Here is a 6506-nt window from a genome sequence, read left to right on the forward strand (position 1 = left end):
ATTTACACGTCCATCCATCCATCCATCCATCCATCCATCCATGCATTCTCTCATCCAAACACCTGCTTGCCTGTTCTTTCATCCATCCTACCATTCATCCATCCACCTTTCCATCCACATATCCATTCATCTATCCATTCACCTACTCATTATCCATTCATCCAACCATTCATTCACTCATACATTCACTTGTTTATCCACTGACCCCTGTATCTATCCATCCATTTACTTTCTCATCTACCCATGCATTCATTCACCCATCCATTCATCCATTTGTACATACATACGAGGTCTGACAATTAAGTTTGTGAATTTGTTGCAATGATGTTGCTAACCTTTTTTTTATCAGAGGGATTATTCATTATGGACTTAGACCAACTGAGCAAACAGTTAACCAAGTTTACTATTTGGAATTGCTGAAAAGGCTGTGTGAAAAAGTTAGATGAAAATGACCTGAACTTTTCGCCAACAATTTATGACTCTTGCATCACGACAATGCACCAGCTTACATGGCACTGTGTGTGAGAGAGTTTTTAGGCCAGTAAAGAAATAATAACTGTATTGGAACACACTCCCTACTCACCTGATCTGGCCCCCAATGACTTCTGTTCTTACCCGAAGAGAAAGGAAATATTGAAAGGAAGACATTTTGATGACAGTCAGGACCTCAAGGGTAATACGATAGCTCTGATGGCCATTCCAGAAAAAAAGAGTTCCAAAATTGCTTTGAAGGGTGGACTAGGCACTGGCATTGGTGCACAGCTTCCCAAGAGAAGTACTTCGAAGGTGACCATAGTGATATTTGGCAATGAGGTATGCAGCACTTTTCTTAGGATGAGTTCGCGAACTTAGTTGTCCAACCTCGGACATACACACATGCAAGTTTTACTCCATCCATCAATATATTTACCTATTAACTCATTTATACAGAATTAAATAACCGAATAAAGTTCTTAGTACAGTGCCAGGCACAGTAAGCATTCAATAATGGTAATCAATGTAGTTGTTCTTACTCTAAGATTTTATTTGAAACAGAATGGCGTGGGAGTAGAAAGCATCAGCTCTGGAGTTAGACCACCTGGATTCCGATTTTAGCTCAGCCACATACTCATTCTGTGACCTTGGACAAGTTACTTAATTTCTCTTAGCCCAGCTTCCCCATCTGTAAAATGGAAATGATAAGAGTACATTTCCCTTGAGAGATAGAAATGTAGAGTTGCCCTAAAGATGAAAAGAACCACTAAATGTAAAACATTTAGATTGGTGCCTGGTACATAGTAAGCCCTCAACACATTATTACTATTATCCGTCCCGCAGGCATTACTGAGCCTCTGTCCTGTGCCAGCCCCTGGCACCTCTTCCTGGAAAACACGCATCGTAATGAGGTGGTGCTTCCTTTAAGGAGCACACGTGAAGGCAGAGAAGACAAACAGGGACATTAGAAGGCAGTGTGATAAGAGCTCTCTGAGAGGCACGACGGGCGACAGGCGCCTGCAGGAGCAGTAGAGGGCATTCCCCACCCCCACCTCAGCCTCTTCTCTTCTCTCTGCAGCTCTCCTGGGCGATCCTGTCCACTTCCTCCCCGGCCTCCATGGTGCACGGATCCTCCGGCTCAGACCTCACTCCTGAGCTCCAGATCCACCTAGTCAGTGGCTTTTTCGGCATCTCCCCTTGAAAGCTTCAAACTGAACCCATTGTTCTCCACACACACTGTTCTTCTTCCTGTACTTTCAGAATCTGTAAATGGTGCCAAAGTACACGTAATTGCCCGGTCCTCACCATCACCCAGGCTCAGACATTTAGTATTTCTCCCCTCCCACATCCAATCAGTCACTAAGCATGTTGCTACTTATCTCTGCAAGATCCCGCCCACCTGTGCCCTCTTTCTCATCTTTACAGCACCTCCTTCTCACCCCATCTCCACCCGGGACCTTGTTACCCTTCACCCACACCGTGGCTTCCTGGCCTGCTTTCCTGCCACCATTGTAGGCTATGTCCTCCAATCCATCCCACACCTGCCTCACTCCACTTCCCAAAACACTGTTCTCAAGATGTCACTCTCTTCTTCTGATTCCATCAGTGACACCAGGAATATTCCTATGTCACCCTGTCACATACCTTGCTCTTCCACTGAACTAACTGTAGGCTTCTTGAGAGTGGCTCACTTATCTCCATTGCCTAAGGCCTAGTGACTGGCAAAGAGGAGCTGCAACAAGTATTTGTTGAGAGGATGCATTAGTTTAGTAAAGTAGGTGAGAATGGAAGAAGTCAGAGTTGAGGGCTTGAGTACTATAGAAATGTCTGCACTAGCTATTTGGGGGAATTTTATTGGAAGTCAGCAAAACAAGAAAAAAATTGCTCAGAGACATCGTGGTGGGAATGTTTGAGAGTAGAAATAGTCCAGCTAGGGCAGGGAGAGAAGTATACCCAGAAGGCCCCCAGATGAGGAGAAAAGGGGGTTGGGGGACCCGATTTTTAAAAACTGGGCAGACTGGAGGAAGTAGTGGGAGCCTAGGATATCAGACTTGCAATCTTGGAGTAGATGGTTCAATGATAACCAGGATCAAAGTGTAGCCCACTGTGTTGTTGGAGGCCAATAGGGAATGAAGAAGGAGGTCACTAGAGGTGAGAGGTCAAGGTCTTGGATGTGAAATCCGAGAAGAATCTGGTTGGCCAGGTACCAAGTCCTGGAAACCTGACTGTGAACCTGAGATTCAGAAAGGATGACAAAGGCGAGCATGGAAAGAAGGTGGTATAAGGGAAGATTTTAATAATGGAGGTGGCTTCCAAAGTAAGTGGAGAAGATATTGGGAGAACAATGCCCTGGAGTGGTGCTGGGGTTAGCTGTGGGGAAAGGAGTGGCAGGGCGTGTGGGAGGCAGTGGTATCTGGAGAAAGCCAGCTCCTGTATCCCCCACATTCCTGCAGACGCACCCTTTCCTGATCCCCTCAGGCAAGCACCATCTCACTCACCTGCCCCAAGTTCAGTGCTCAGAGAAGAGAGAGGGGTTTAGGGAGAGTTGTCTCCTGCCCCTCTCCTTCTCCTTGTCAGGCTAGGACAAAGTGGGGAAGGAGATGTTCCCCAGCCCCCAACAGTCAGGGTCAGGGCAGCCACCTCTGGTGCTGATGTCACAGCAGGCCTTCAGCCAGATCCTGAGTCTGTTTTCATTCCTGCTCCATGAGATGGGAATAATTAATGAGAAACAGAGAGGGGCAGGGAGGCAAAGTGGAGGGACACTGCTGTTTGCCTGTCAGACCTGTGCCCCCACCCTCAAGCTGGAACCCTATACCACTCCTGGACTGTACTCCTCACAAGTGCCTTCAGGACCTGGCTAACACCCCACCCTCCGAAAAAGGAAAGCTGGGGCAGCCCTTGCCCATGTGTGCAAAGACCTTCCTGGGGTGGTGTGGGGAGGGTGTCACTTTGAAGTGGCCCTGGAAGGGCCTGGGTATGCGATCCAGGTACAGCATTTCTAGGTTCCCCTAGGCCCCTCTCCAAGGTATCCTGATGTAATAGGAAGAACACAGAAGCATGGACGGGTTCGGTTGAATTTAGATCTTGGCTTTGTCATTGACTGTCTCTGTCACCTCAGGCAAGCCATGTAATCTCTCTGAGCTCTTCAGCAGAAACGGGAATATAATGTATCATGTACTCAGAAACGCTTGTGGATAAATGTGCCTTGTAGCAGGGAAGAGGTAGAGCAGATGACTATAGAAGGAGCAACCTACAGGGTGCCCAAGGAACACTGTGGGGTTGTAGAACTGCTGGGGCCAGGTGGCCCTGTGGGCTGTGAGAAGCAGATGGCCCTAGACGGGGATGAATTATGGGGAATGGAAAGCTTGGTCAATGTCATGCTCATGACCCTGTTCCTTCCTCATCTTCTGAGTTGGAATGGTCTGTGTGCCCCTAGACTGCCCTGCGCTTACCTGCCCCAGGACCTTTGCATGTACTGCTTTCTTCTCCCCTCTTGCTAACTGCTAAAAGCCTCTAAGGCTTAATTCAAGTCACCTTCTTGGTCAGCCTTCTTTGACAGAATGCCTAGCCTGGATCTCTTCCTTAGAGCACCTAGTGTTTACCTAGCTGTAGCACTTACCTCTTCACATCGTTCTAGTTGATTTATACATCAGTGATCCCCTCTGAGCTGCGTTTATCTCTAGGGAGTGGGGGCTGTAGCAGTCATCTCCACAGCCCCTGCTCCATACACTGGGACTGGCATATAGAAGGGCTCAGTGAAGGTACGTTGAATAAATGAATGAGTGAGTGAGGAAGTGAATGAAGATACACATACGAGTATAACCTTTGGGTCAGACACCCAAAGGTTAAAGGGACCTGGATGGTAATGGGGGCCCCAGTTTTCTCCTGGGCATCAGATAACTGGTTAAAGGGCCCCCAGCCTTGCCCAAGTCTAGCTTAGGTCCCTAGAGCTGCGATTTGGTCCCACATCAGTAACATTTACGTCAAGCGTGATTATATACATTTCTTTGTACGATGTTTGAATAGCCTCCATGTTCCTATTAGACAAAGCTCTTTGAAGCAGCGGCTGTCTCTGTTCCTTAGTATCCCAGTATCCCTAGTGCCCAACACAGAGCCTGGCACATAATAGATATCCAGTCACTATTTGAAGAATGAATGAATATTGGAGGAAAGGAGCCTCCTACCACCCAGATTGAGGATCAGTGTGTTAAAGGGAGAAATGCAGAAACCAGGTTCCCTTAGCAACTTGCTGCATTCTCTACCCCTTAAAGAGCCTTTGCACGCTCACTGCCTTCAAACCACCCAGGCCTCTGCAGCCCTCTCCCAAGGAGTGGGCCAGGGCCTAGGTTAAGCCTGCAGGAAAGTGTTCAACATCCCCATAGGTGGAATGGGGTTGGTAGATTTCACCAAGTGCCTTGGTTTATTCGACCTCTGCTACGTGCCAAGCACTATCCAGCATTTTCCTATCTGTTCCTACATTTCATTCAGACTTCATACTAACAAAAACAGTAGCTGACATTTCTGAGTACTTAACTATGACCCTGGCACATACTTTATATATATTAACTGTTTGATGTTTGTAAGAATCTCTGAGGTAGGAATGATTACTATACTCTTTTCTAGATGAGGGAGGGCATGAGGCACAGAGAGGTCAACCTGCCCAAGGTCACAGACTAGGAACCTGGGCTTTGACCCCAGGTCTGCCTGTATTCTAAATCTGCAGCCCTTCCCACTGCACTACCCAAGTTGCCCCAGATTTTCCCAGTTTTAATCCAGACTGGCCATCCAGACTTAGATCTAAGGGCTGCTCCCCAGATAGCTGATTGCTGGGGCCACCCTGGAGGAGGAGGATGTAGCTGGGGTTGAACACAGCCTATGCTCTCCCTACCTGTCCTGACTCTGAGTTCAGTTATAGAGAGGGGCACAAAATGGGTCATTTGGGGCTGCAACTGCCTCTCTGGGGCAGATGGGATGGGTGTAAGGGAGAGCTGCCCCCCCAAGCTCAACACCCCCCTCCCATTGCCTTCCCTTTAAGTACTAACTTGGAGATCATATTTTCTGCCCCCAGGAGTGTATGTAACTAAGGCTGGGCAGATTAAGACCTCACTCCCCCACACTCATCTGGCCCCAGGAAAGCCAGATCCTCCAGAGTACCCTCATTCTTCCTCTGCCATAACCAGACTCACTCCTCCTTGCACCCCAGCTCAAGGGTCTGAGGACGTATCCCAGCTGTCTCAGATGAAACGCAGGTTGCTAGGTTGGTTAAGCCGCCCAGGTAGGAATGCACTGAGAGGACCCTTCAAGGAAGGGGATGGCTTTTGTCCTTCCTTCTTTGCATCGTTTCCCCTACCTCTTAGGGTATGTGGGTTGGGAGGTGGGACCAGGCGGAGTCTTGTAACTGAGGACGTGTGAACCTGAGTAAGGGAGGTGACTTGCGGGCCTGGCGCAGGTATGTCTTTGGTAAGTGTAGTGTGCCCCTACCTGCTGTTTCCTGGGAGAGAGGCGTGCAGGCCGGGCCTACGGGTTATCTGGACACACATGGAGAGAGGTATGTGCAGTGTGCTGCACAGAGCGCTTCCAACAGAATACCTTATGCATCCCGGATTTCGGGGTTCAAGACGTCCCTCGAAATCTTGGGGCGCGCACCCCAAGTGTCCGGATCACTGTGCGGCCCCCAGCCCCCACTCCTCCTTTGGAGCTCTACGTCCACGATCCCGCCATCCCTGCGGACCCAGCAGGGGGTGATGTCTTACCTCTTCCAGCGGAGCCCCCCTCCCAGATGCCCGCTGAAATGGTCAGAGTGGCGGGATAGGGCAGTGAGGGGGTCACTCCGGGAGACTTGGGCCACAGACCCTCCCCCATCCCGGAGCCTGAGAAGGAGGAAGTGAATACTTGAGCAGGAGATTGGAGCGCCTCTTCCCCTTTATCTGAGCCCCGAGCCCAGGAAGGACGCCACTCAACACTGCGTCCCCTCCCCCGGCAGCCTGCGACACCTCGCGCTGTTGACAGCTCCGGCGCCTGGGCCCAAAGCG

Source organism: Rhinolophus hipposideros (assembly GCF_964194185.1).
Source record: "Rhinolophus hipposideros genome assembly, chromosome: 2".
In the NCBI taxonomy this organism is placed as follows: domain Eukaryota; kingdom Metazoa; phylum Chordata; class Mammalia; order Chiroptera; family Rhinolophidae; genus Rhinolophus; species Rhinolophus hipposideros.